This window comes from Salminus brasiliensis, chromosome 11 (assembly GCF_030463535.1).
Source record: "Salminus brasiliensis chromosome 11, fSalBra1.hap2, whole genome shotgun sequence".
Taxonomy (NCBI): Eukaryota; Metazoa; Chordata; class Actinopteri; order Characiformes; family Bryconidae; genus Salminus; species Salminus brasiliensis.
In genome coordinates, this window is record NC_132888.1 from 30,453,769 (window position 1) to 30,467,011 (window position 13,243).

The following is a 13,243-nucleotide window of genomic DNA, read 5'->3' on the forward strand; positions in this document are numbered from 1 at the left end:
TTTGCAAAACTTTGCTGCAAACGTTGAAAAACCTGGTGCCAACCAGTGTTTGTTCGCTGTTGCTACCATTGGCCCTTTTGATACATGGTCCAATCCGTGGATCAATTTCGCCAAAAAGGGAAAGCAAAAGCTTGGAAGTGCCATGCGGCCCCTTCAGAATCACACCACAATCCTGATTGTGCATCATTCTCGACACAATACATCATATTCATTTATGTAACAATTTCTTCTGCTAATTAAAGATTATTCCTGCCTGAAAGACCAGAAAACAACATTCAAATATTTTTAACCACTGAAGTCCTATAATTGTTGATTAAAAGTGTGTTGAGTTGTTTTCCTCTGTTGCCCGCCAAGTGACGGCATTTCACCACTAGATTACAGTGTATACTTTTTGATGTGATTTTTTTCAACAAGTGGAATTAAGAAATAGCTACAAATATTGATCCCAAAATGTCCAGGAAAAGAAAAATTGATGCCAATGAAAGACAGTTTCAAGAGAGATGGGAAGGCGAATACATGTTTGTGCTTCAAGGAGAAAAAAACGGGATGTCTTTTGTGTTATGAGGCGGTGGCAGTTGTCAAGGAGTACAATTTACGGCGGCACTTTGATACCAAACACGGAGCTAAGTATGCCAAAGTTAGCCTTCAAGAAAAGCAACAAATTGTACAAGAATTAAAAGGCAAACTGCGATCGCAGCAGAATATGTTCACAAGAGCTACGGCCCAAAACAACGCAGCTGTGAAAGCTGGCTTTATTGTAGCTGAAGAAATCGCTCGCGCATCTAAGTCTTTTTCAGAGGGTGCATTTTTGAAGCAGTGTATGCTGAAGGTCTGTGAGCAGCTGTGTCCCGACCAGAGAATTAGGGAACTTGCAGGAAACCTGGCAACACAGCTGGCCGCAGAGACGCGCAACTACATCACCTTTTCATTAGCGCTTGATGAAAGCACAGACAGCACGGATACAGCGCAGCTATCCATTTTCATTAGAGGCGTGAAGTCGGACCTCTCTGTCACTGAGGAGCTGTTGGATATAGCTGGCATGCATGGGACCACAACAGTACGGGACATTTTTGATGCGGTGGAGAAGTCCTTAAGTAAAAATGCATTGCCCTGAGAAAAATTGGTTGGATTAACCACAGACGCCGCACCTGTAATGTGTGGAGGAAAATCGGGCTTGGTTGGACTAATGAAAGAGAAAATGCAGAAGAGTCAAGTCAAGTCAGATTTATTTGTATTGCGCTTTTTACAACTGTTGTCGTCACAAAGCAGCTTTACATAAATAGTGATTAATAAAAGAGAGACAAAGAAGAAATAACGAATCAAAGACCCCCAATGAGCAAGCCAACGGCAACAGTGGCAAGGAAAAACTCCCTCAGAGCTGGAGGAAGAAACCTTGGGAGGACCCATCTGCTCCACCGTCAACAAACCTGAGTGATCGCGTGTAAGCTGCGAGACGACAGCTACAGCATCTCAGTGTACTTCAATTCCCTGGGTCTAATAAATTCTTTATGTGATGTGATTTTCAGAATTTTTTTTCTCATTTTGTCTCATAGTTGAGGTCGACCTATGATGTCAATTACAGGCGCCTCTCATTTTTTTAAGTGGGAGAACTTGCACAATTGGTGACTGACTAAATACTTTTTTTCCCCACTGTAGGAGAACTTTGTAGTTCTAGAATTACAGATTGTAGTCCTCCTGTTTCTCTGCATACTTTATTATGTAAAGTATCCTGTACGATTAGTGTAAGCTGAAAACATGGAAAATGGTGCAACTAATAACATTCAGTGGCCAGTGAATGGTAAACGGTGCCCATTACTTCTGGGATGAGCTGGGGAAACTTTAATCTTTCAGTTGGGGATGAGGTTGGGTGATGATCATCCAATATTCTGACCGCACCAATGCCCTTGTTGCTAAATGCAATCAAATCTTTACAGTGATGCTCCAAAATTTAAGATTCTGAAATCTCAAATAAAATATATTATAAATATAGATTATAACACATACAGACCTGTTTACAATGTAAGTCTCTTTCAAATATCTGTCCTTATCCCTGTAAAAATTATAGCAAAAAAAGTAGTAGCAGCACTTTATTATATTAAAAATATTATATTATATTTCATCTTAATGTTTCACCTCTAGATTTCAAACTGCAATTCATACTTATTTATTTCCACTTTTATTATTATTGTTATTATTAGTAGAAGGAGGAGGAGGATTAACAATGGACTTACAATAATAAACAATAATTTACACAAACTCAAGAGAAGGAGAGAGGTGAAGAGCTAAAAAGTGGAGCTAAAATGAGATGATTAAACAGTAAAGCAGAAAAAAACCCGCTTTAAAAACTACAGAGCTGTAAATCAGAACTTCTACTCCCACTGTCTCCCACTGCTCCCTTTACCTTCACTAAATAAGTCCTGTCTGCTTCAGACCGGAAATTCAGTTCCGCTTGCTGGAGCTTCATCTCCATCTGCTGGAAGCTAATCAGTTCATAGACCTACTGGAGAAGATCGTTCCAGAAAAATGACTTTAATCTTACGTTTATCTCAGCAGTGTTAATATTACATTTATCTCAGCAGTGTTAATATTAAATATATCTCAGCAGTGTTAATATTAAATATATCTCAGCAGTGTTAATATTAAAAATATCTCAGCAATATTAATATTAAATTTATCTCAGTAGTGTTAATATTATTTTTTTTCTCAGCAGTATTAATATTTCATTTATCTCAGCAGTATTAATATTACATTTATCTCAGCAGTATTACTATTAAATATATCTCAGCAGTATTAATATTAAATATATCTCAGCAGTGCTTTGTCAGGTCCACAGGCTTCAAGGTCCAGGACTTTTATGTTGACAGTCATTTATGTAGGACTCCATGTTTTCTGTCTAGTCCAGGTGGGCTTCATTATCCTGTGTAATGTGTTGTGATTAGGGTCACCTGGGAGCTGGGGGGTTTATAGGGAGCTAAAGCGAGCTCCTCCTCTCCGAGAATTATACTCGCTACTTCAAGCTGTCTGGTTGTCTTCATGTTCATGTTCATGTTCATGTTCATGTTCATGGTCGTCTATGGTGTTTTCTCTCGAGGACTTTGGATGAGAGTCTGTCCTCGTTCAGGAGTAGATCTCTTCAGGGTCTGCAGGTTGGGGGTCTTGAGGATTCGGCTAATCCGAGCGCGGTGCTCCGTCTGATCTGTCCTTCACTATCTCGCCTGACTCCCTGACTCCCAACCGGCCCTCAGGTGGCTTTCAGGTTCAGCTCATGTTAGTTTGTCTCGTTTGTTTGGTTTATTTATTCTTTCTTGTTATTGCTGCATTCTTGTTTCCCCTGTTTGGTTTAATAAAGTCTTGCATCGCACCGCGAGTGTTCACCCGTCATTGTCCTAACCAGTCCTGACCCAGCAGTGTTAATAATCTTACATTAATCTCAGCAGTTCAAGTAATAAATGTATCTCAATAGTGCTAATCCTAAATTTATGATTATGATTAGCACTATTGAGATACATTTATTATTTGAACTGCTGAGAGAAATTTAGGATTAGCACTGCTGAGAAATTTATCTCAGCAGTGTTGATGTTAAATTTCTCAATAGTGCTAAATATTAAATTATCTCAGCAGTGTTAATATTAAATTTATCCCAGCAGTGCTAATCATAAGTTGATCTCAGCAGTGTTAATATTAAATTTATCTCCGCAGTGTTAATGTTAAATTTCTCAATAGTGCTAAATATTAAATTCTCAGCAGTGCTAATCTTAGATTTATCTCCGCAGTGTTGATCTGAAATTTCTCAGCAGTGCTAATCTGATATTTCTCAGCAGTGCTAATCTGAAATTAATCTAATCAGTGTTAATATTAAATTCATCTGAGCAGTGATCATAAATTTACCTTAGCAGTGCTAATCATAAGTTTACCTTAGCAGTGCTAATCATCAGTTTACCTCAGCAGTGCTAATCATAAATTAATCTCAGCAGTGTTAATATTAAATTGATCTGAGCAGTGATCATAACTTTCTCAGCAGTGCTTATCATACATTTATCTCAGCAATGTTAATATTAAATGCGTCTCACCATCTTAAATGTACCTTAGCGGTATTAATCTTACATTTATTTAAGCAGTGTTAATATTAAATTCACCTCAGCAGTGCTAATCAGAAATTCACCTCAGCAGAGCTAATCTTAATTTTATGTCAGCAATGTTAATATGACATTTATTTAAGCAGTGTTGATATTAAATTAATCTCAGCAGTGTTAATCTTAAATTTACCTCAGCAGGATTAATCTTAAATTTATCTCAGCAATGTTAATGTTAAATTTACCTCAGCAGTGTTAATCTTAAATTGATCTCAGCAGTGCTAATCTTAAATTGATCTCAGCAGTGCTATTCTTAAATTTACCTCAGCAGGATTAATCTTAAATTTATCTCAGCAATGTTAATGTTAAATTTACCTCAGCAGTGTTAATATTAAATTAATCTCAGCAGTGTTAATCTTAAATTTATCTCAGCAATGTTAATGTTAAATTTACCTCAGCAGTGTTAATCTTAAATTGATCTCAGCAGTGCTAATCTTAAATTGATCTCAGCAGGGCTAATCTTAAATTGATCTCAGCAGGGCTAATCTTAAATTTACCTCAGCAGTGCTAATCTGACATTTATCTCAGCAATGTTAGAAATAAATTTACCTCAGCAGTGTTAATCCTAAATCTTTCTCAGCAGTGTTAATCTTAAATTTATCTCAGCAATGTTAATATTAAATGTATCTCAGCAGTTCTTATCATAAATTTATCTCAGAAGACTTAATATTACAATTATCTCACCAGTGCTAATCTTAAAAGTACCTTAGCGGTATTAATTTTACATTTATTTAAGCAGTATTAATATGAAATTTATCTCAGCAGTGCTAATCATACATTTACCACAGCAGTGTTCATCTTACATTTATCTCAGCAGTGCTAATCATAAATTTATCTCAGCAATGCTAATCATAATTTTATCTCAGCAATGTTAATATGACATTTATTTAAGCAGTGTTAATATTTAATCTCAACAGTGTTAATATTACATTTATCTGAGCAGTGATCATAACTTTACCTTAGCAGTGCTAATCATAGGTTTACCTCAGCAGTGTTAATATTAAATTTCTCAAGTGTTAATATTAAATTTATCTCAGCAGTGTTAATATTAAATTAATCTCAGCAGTGTTATTAAATTCATCTGAGCAGTGATCATAACTTTCTCAGCAGCGCTAATCCTAAATTTCTCTCAGCAGTGCTAATCAGAAATTCACCTCAGCAGAACTAATCTTAATTTTATCTCAGCAATGTTAATATGACATTTATTTAAGCAATGTTAATATAAAATTAATCTCAGCAATGTTAATATTAAATTCATCTGAGCAGTGATCATAACTTTCTCAGCAGCGCTAATCCTAAATTTCTCTCAGCAGTGCTAATCAGAAATTCACCTCAGCAGAACTAATCTTAATTTTATCTCAGCAATGTTAATATGACATTTATTTAAGCAATGTTAATATAAAATTAATCTCAGCAATGTTAATATTAAATTCATCTGAGCAGTGATCATAACTTTCTCAGCAGCGCTAATCCTAAATTTCTCTCAGCAGTGCTAATCAAAAATTCACCTCAGCAGAACTAATCTTAATTTTATCTCAGCAATGTTAATATGACATTTATTTAAGCAATGTTAATATTAAATTAATCTCAACAGTGTTAATATGACATTTACCTCAACAGTGATCATAAATTTACCTCAGCAGTGTTAATATTAAATTTATCTCAGCAGTGCTACTCATAAATTTCTCAAGAGTGTTAATATTAAATTTCTCAGCAGTGTTAATATTAAATTCATGTCAGCAGTGATAATCATACATTTACCACAGCAGTGTTAACCTTACATTTATCTCAGCAGTGTTATTAAATTCATCTCAGCAGTTCAAATAATAAATGTCTCAATAGTGCTAATCATAATCCTAAATTTATCTCAGCAGTGTTAATAATAAATTTATCTCAGCAGTGTTAATATAAAATTAATCTGAGCAGTGATCATAAATTTACCTCAGCAGTGCTAATCATAAGTTTATCTCAGCAGTGTTAATATTAAATTTATCTCAGCAGTTCAAATAATAAATGTATCTCAATAGCGCTAATCATAAATTTCTCAGCAGTGTTAATATTAAATTTATCTTAGCAGTGCTAATCATAAGTTTACCTCAGCAGTGTTAATATTACATTTTTCTCAGCAGTGCCAATCCAAAATGTCTCTCAACAGTGCTAATCTGAAATTTATCTGAGCAGTGTTAATCTTAAATGTATCTCAGCAATGTTAATATTACATTTATTTAAGCAGTGCTATTAAATTTATCTCAGAAGTGATAATCATAACTTTGTCAGCAGTGTTAATATTACATTTCTCAGCAGTGCTAATCCTAAATTTATCTCAGCAGTGTAAATCATAAATTCTCAGTAGTGTTAATGTTAAATTTGTCAGCAGTGTTAATATTAAATTTATGTCAGCAGTGATAATCCAGAATTTCTCAGCAGTGTTAATCATAAATTTATCTCAACGATGTTGATCAGAAATTTCTCAGCAGTGCTAAAATTACATTTATTTAAGCGGTGTTATTAAATTTATCTCAGCAGTGCTAATCATAAATTTATCTCAGAAGAGTTAATATTGCAATTATCTCACCAGCGCTAATCTTAAATGTACCTTAGCGATATTAATCTGAAATTTATCTCAGCAGTGTTATTAAATTTATCTCAGCAGTGTTAAATATTAAATTTATTTCAAAAGTGTTAATATTACATTTATCTCACCAGTGCTAATCTTAAATGTACCTTAGCAGTATTACTCTTAAATTTACCTCAGCAGTGCTAATCATACATTTACCTCAGCAGTGCTAATCTTACATTTACTTCAGCAGTGCTAAAATGAAATGTATCTCAGCAGTGCTAATAATAAATTTATTTCAGCAGTGCCAATCATAAATTTATCTCCGCGGTGCCAATCATAAATTTCTCAGAAGTTAATCTTAAATTTATCTCTGCAATGTTAGTATTACATTTATCTCAGCAGTGATAATCCTAAATTTATCTCAGCAATGCTAATCTGGAATTTATCTCAGCAGTGTTAATCTTAAATTTATCTTAGCAATGTTAATATTACATTTATTTAAGCAGTGTTAGAAATAAATTTACCTCAGCAGTGTTAATCCTAAATCTTTCTCAGCAGTGTAAATGAGAAATGTATCTCAGCAATGTTAATATTAAATGCATCTCAGCAGTGCTAATCTTAAATGTACCTTAGTGGTATTAATCTTACATTTATTTAAGCAGTGTTAATATTAAATTTGTCTCAGCAGGGTTAGTCATAAATGAATCTCAGCAGTGTTAATATTAAATTAATCTCATCAGTGTTAATATTAAATTTATCTGAGCAGTGATCATAACTTTATCTCAGCAGTGCTAATCATAAATGTATCTTAGTAGTGCTAATCCAACATTTTTCTCAGCAGTGCTAATCCTAAATTTATCTCAACAATGTTAATCCTAAATTTATCTCAGCCATGTTAATATTACATGTATTTAAGCAGTGTTATTAAATTTATTTCAGCAATCATAATCATAATTTTCTCAGCAGTGTTATTATTAAATTAATCTCAGCAGTGTTAATCAGAAAATTACATTTTAAAAATCATACATTAACCGCAGCAGTCCTAATCTTTAATTTGTCAGCAGTGTTCATATTAATTTTCTCAGCAATGCTAATCATAATTTTATCTCAATAGTGTTAATAAAAATACATTTATCTTAGCCGTGTTAATTATACATTTCTCAGTAGTGTTAATATTACATTCATCTCATCAGTGCTAATCATAAATGAATCTCAGCAGTGTTAATATTAAATTAATCTCAACAGTGTTAATATTAAATTTCTCAGCAGTGTTAATATTAAGTTCATCTGAGCAGTGCTAATCCAAAATTTTTCTCAGCAGTGTTCATCCTAAATGTATTTCAGCAATGTTATTAAATGCATTTAAGCAGTGCTAATCATAAATTTATCTTAGCAGTGCTAATCTTAAATTTATTTCAGAAGTTAATCTTAAATTTATCTCAGCAATGTTAATATTACATTTATTTAAGCAGTGTTATTATTAAATTCATCTCAGAAGTGTTAATAAATTTCTCAGAAGTGTTAATCCTAAATCTTTCTCAGCAGTGCTAATCATAAATTTCTCTCAGCAATGTTAATATTAAATGTATCTCAGCAGTGCTAATCATAAATTTATCTCAGAAGAGTTAATATTACAATTATCTTACCAGTGCTAATCTTAAAAGTACCTTAGCGGTATTAGTCTTACATTTATTTAAGCAGTGTTTATATTAAATTTCTTAGCAGTGCCAATCATACATTTACCACAGCAGCGTTAATCATCTTGAATTAACCTCAGCCATGCTAATCTTAAATTTATCTCTGCAGTGTTAATATTAAATTTATCACAGCAGTGTTAATCTTAAATTTCTCAGCAGTGATAATCATAATTTTATCTCAATAGTGTTAATATTAAATGTCTCAGCAGTGTTAATATTAAATTCATCTGAGCAGTGATCATAAATTTACCTCAGCAATGCTAATCATAAATTTACCTCAGCAATGCTAATCATGAATTTATCTTAGCAGTGCTAATCCTAAATTTGTCTCAGCAGTGCTAATCCTAAATTTGTCTCAATAGTATTAATCATAAATTTCTCAGAAGTTAATCCTAAATTTTTGAAAATAAGAAAGATAAAAAAGAAAGTCAATATGTATAGAAACTGAATGTTCACTTACCTGTAACTCAGTTGCAGATGAAAAGAAAGCCAGTCAGACACCATTCCAGATGCAGGCAACCTCTCACAGCTGGACATGGATAGCCCCTTGTTGGCCAGATCCACTTTCAGGTAAAAAGGTGCGTCAGGTGGGTCATGACATCCTGAAAATAAGAAAGACAAAAAAGAAAGTCAATATAAGTATATTAACTGAATGTTCACTTACCTGTAACTCAGTTGCAGATGAAAACAAAGCCAGTCAGACACCATTTCAGATGCAGGCAACCTCTCACAGCTGGACATGGATAGCCCCTTGTTGGCCAGATCCACTTTCAGGTAAAAAGGTGCGTCATGAGATCCTGTGTGACAAGAAAAATTAAAATCAACATATGTATAAAAACCGAATTAACACGTACCTGTTACACAGTTGCAGATTAATTGCAAGCCAGCCAGACACAGTTCCAGATGCAGACAACCACTCGCAGCTGAAGATGGATTGCCCCTTGTTGGCCAGATCCACTTTCAGGTAAAAAGGTGCGTCATGAGATCCTGTGTGACAAGAAAAAAGAAAATCAATATATTTATAAAAACTGAATTAACACGTACCTGTTACACAGTTGCAGATTAATTGCAAGCCAGCCAGACACCGTTCCAAATGCAGGCAACCATTCGTAGCTGAAGATGGATTGCCCCTTGTTTGCAAGATCCACTTTCAGGTAAAAAGGTGCGTCATGAGATCCTGTGTGACAAGAAATAAGAAAATCAATATATGTATAAAAACTGAATTAACACGTACCTGTTACACAGTTGCAGATTAATTGCTAGATCCACTTTCAGGTAAAAAGGTGCGTCAGGTGGGTCATGAGATCCTGAAAATAAGAAAGACAAAAAAGAAAGTCAACACAGTTGCAGATTAATTGCATGCCAGCCAGACACTGTTCCAGATGCAGACAACCTATCACAGCTGGACATGGATAGCCCCTTGTTGGCCAGATCCACTTTCAGGTAAAAAGGTGCGTCATGAGATCCTGTGTGACAAGAAAAAAGAAAATCAATACATGTATAAAATCCGAATTAACACATACCTGTTACACAGTTGCAGATTAATTGCAAGCTAGCCAGACACTGTTCTAGATGCAGACAACCACTCGCAGCTGAAGATGGATTGCCCCTTGTTGGCCAGATCCACTTTCAGGTAAAAAGGTACGTCATGAGATCCTGTGTGACAAGAAATAAGAAAATCAATATATGTATAAAAACTGAATTAACAAGTACCTGTTACACAGTTGCAGATTAATTGCAAGCCAGCCAGACACAGTTCCAGATGCAGACAACCACTCGCAGCTGAAGATGGATTGCCCCTTGTTGGCCAGATACACTTTCAGGTAAAAAGGTGCGTCATGAGATCCTGTGTGACAAGAAAAAAGGAAATCAATATATGTATAAAAACTGAATTAACACGTACCTGTTACACAGTTGCAGATTAATTGCAAGATCCACTTTCAGGTAAAAAGGTGCGTCAGGTGGGTCATGAGCTCCTGAAAATGAGAAAGACAAAAAAGAAAGTCAATACAGTTGCAGATTAATTGCAAGCCAGCCAGACACCGTTCCAGAAAAAAGAAATCATTATGTATAAAAAACGAATTAACACATATCTTTTACACAGTTCCAGATAAATAGCAAGCCAGCCAGACACTCACAGCTGAAGATGGATTGCCCCTTGTTGGCCAGATCCACTTTCAGGTAAAAAGGTGCGTCATGTGGGTCATGACATCCTGAAAATAAGAAAGACAAAAAAGAAAGTCGATATAAGTATATAAACTGAATGTTCACTTACCTGAAACTCAGTTGCAGATGAAAAGAAAGCCAGTCAGACACCATTCCAGATGCAGGCAACCTCTCACAGCTGGACATTGATAGCCCTTTGTTGGCCAGATCCACTTTCAGGTAAAAAGGTCCGTGATGGGATCCTGTGAGACAAAAAAAGAATCAATATATGTATAAAAACCGAATTAACACGTACCTGTTACACAGTTGCAGATTAATTGCAAGATCCACTTTCAGGTAAAAAGGTGCGTCATGAGATCCTGTGTGACAAGAAATAAGAAAATCAATATATGTATAAAAACTGAATTAACACGTACCTTTTACAGAGTTGCAGATTAATTGCAAGATCCACTTTTAGGTAAAAAGGTGCGTCAGGTGGGTCATGAGATCCTGAAAATAAGAAAGACAAAAAAGAAAGTCAACACAGTTGCAGTTTAATTGCATGCCAGCCAGACACTGTTCCAGATGCAAACAACCACTCGAAGCTGAAGTTGGATTGCCCCTTTTTGGCCAGGTCCACTTTCAGGTAAAAAGGTGCATCATGAGATCCTGTGTAACAAGAAAAAAGAAAATCAATATATGTATAAAAACCGAAAAAACACGTACCTGTTAAGAAAGATAAAAAAGAAAGTCAATATGTATAGAAACTGAATATTCACTTACCTGTAACTCAGTTGCAGATGAAAAGAAAGCCAGTCAGACACCATTCCAGATGCAGGCAACCTCTCACAGCTGGACATGAATAGCCCCTTGTTGGCTAGATCCACTTTCAGGTAAAAAGGTGCGTCATGAGATCCTGTGTGACAAGAAAAAAGAAAATCAATATATATATAAAAACCGAATTAACACATACCTGTTACACAGTTGCAGATTAATTGCAAGCCAACCAGACACCGTTCCAGATGCAGACAACCATTCACAGCTTAAGATGGATTGCCCCTTGTTGGCCAGATCCACTTTCAGGTAAAAAGGTGCGTCAGGTGGGTCATGACATCCTGAAAATAAGAAAGACAAAAAAGAAAGTCGATATAAGTATATAAACTGAATGTTCACTTACCTGAAACTCAGTTGCAGATGAAAAGAAAGCCAGTCAGACACCATTCCAGATGCAGGCAACCTCTCACAGCTGGACATTGATAGCCCCTTGTTGGCCGGATCCACTTTCAGGTAAAAAGGTCCATGATGGGATCCTGTGAGATAAAAAAAGAATCAATATATGTATAAAAACCGAATTAACACGTACCTGTTACATAGTTGCAGATTAATTGCAAGATCCACTTTCAGGTAAAAAGGTGCGTCAGGTGGGTCATGAGATCCTGAAAATAAGAAAGACAAAAAAGAAAGTCAACACAGTTGCAGATTAATTGCAGGCCAGCCAGACACTGTTCCAGATGCAGACAACCTATCACAGCTGAAGATGGATTGCACCTTGTTGGCCAGATCCACTTTCAGGTAAAAAGGTGCGTCAGGTGGGTCATGAGATCCTGAAAATAAGAAAGACAAAAAAGAAAGTCAACACAATTGCAGATTAATTGCAAGCCAGCCAGACACTGATCCAGAAGAAAGAAATCAATATGTATAAAAAACGAATTAACACTTATCTTTTACACAGTTCCAGATAAATAGCAAGCCAGCCAGACACTCACAGCTGAAGATGGATTGCCCCTTGTTGGCCAGATCCACTTTCAGGTAAAAAGGTGCGTCAGGTGGGTCATGACATCCTGAAAATAAGAAAGAGAAAAAAGAAAGTCAATATGTATAGAAAATGAATGTTCACTTACCTGTAACTCAGTTGCAGATGAAAAGAAAGCCAGTCAGACACCATTCCAGATGCAGGCAACCTCTCACAGCTGGACATGGATAGCCCCTTGTTGGCCAGATCCACTTTCAGGTAAAAAGGTGCGTCATGAGATCCTGTGTGACAAGAAAAAAGAAAATCAATACATGTATAAAATCCGAATTAACACATACCTGTTACACAGTTGCAGATTAATTGCAAGCTAGCCAGACACTGTTCTAGATGCAGACAACCACTCGCAGCTGAAGATGGATTGCCCCTTGTTGGCCAGATCCACTTTCAGGTAAAAAGGTATGTAATGAGATCCTGGTTGACAAGAAATAAGAAAATCAATATACGTATAAAAACTGAATTAACAAGTACCTGTTACACAGTTGCAGATTAATTGCAAGCCAGCCAGACACAGTTCCAGATGCAGACAACCACTCGCAGGTGAAGATGGATTGCCCCTTGTTGGCCAGATACACTTTCAGGTAAAAAGGTGCGTCATGAGATCCTGTGTGACAACAAAAAAGAAAATCAATATATGTATAAAAACTGAATTAACACGTACCTGTTACACAGTTTCAGATTAATTGCAAGATCCACTTTCAGGTAAAAAGATGCGTCAGGTGGGTCATGAGCTCCTGAAAATAAGAAAGACAAAAAAGAAAGTCGATATAAGTATATAAACTGAATGTTCACTTACCTGAAACTCAGTTGCAGATGAAAAGAAAGCCAGTCAGACACCATTCCAGATGCAGGCAACCTCTCACAGCTTGACATTGATAGCCCCTTGTTGGCCGGATCC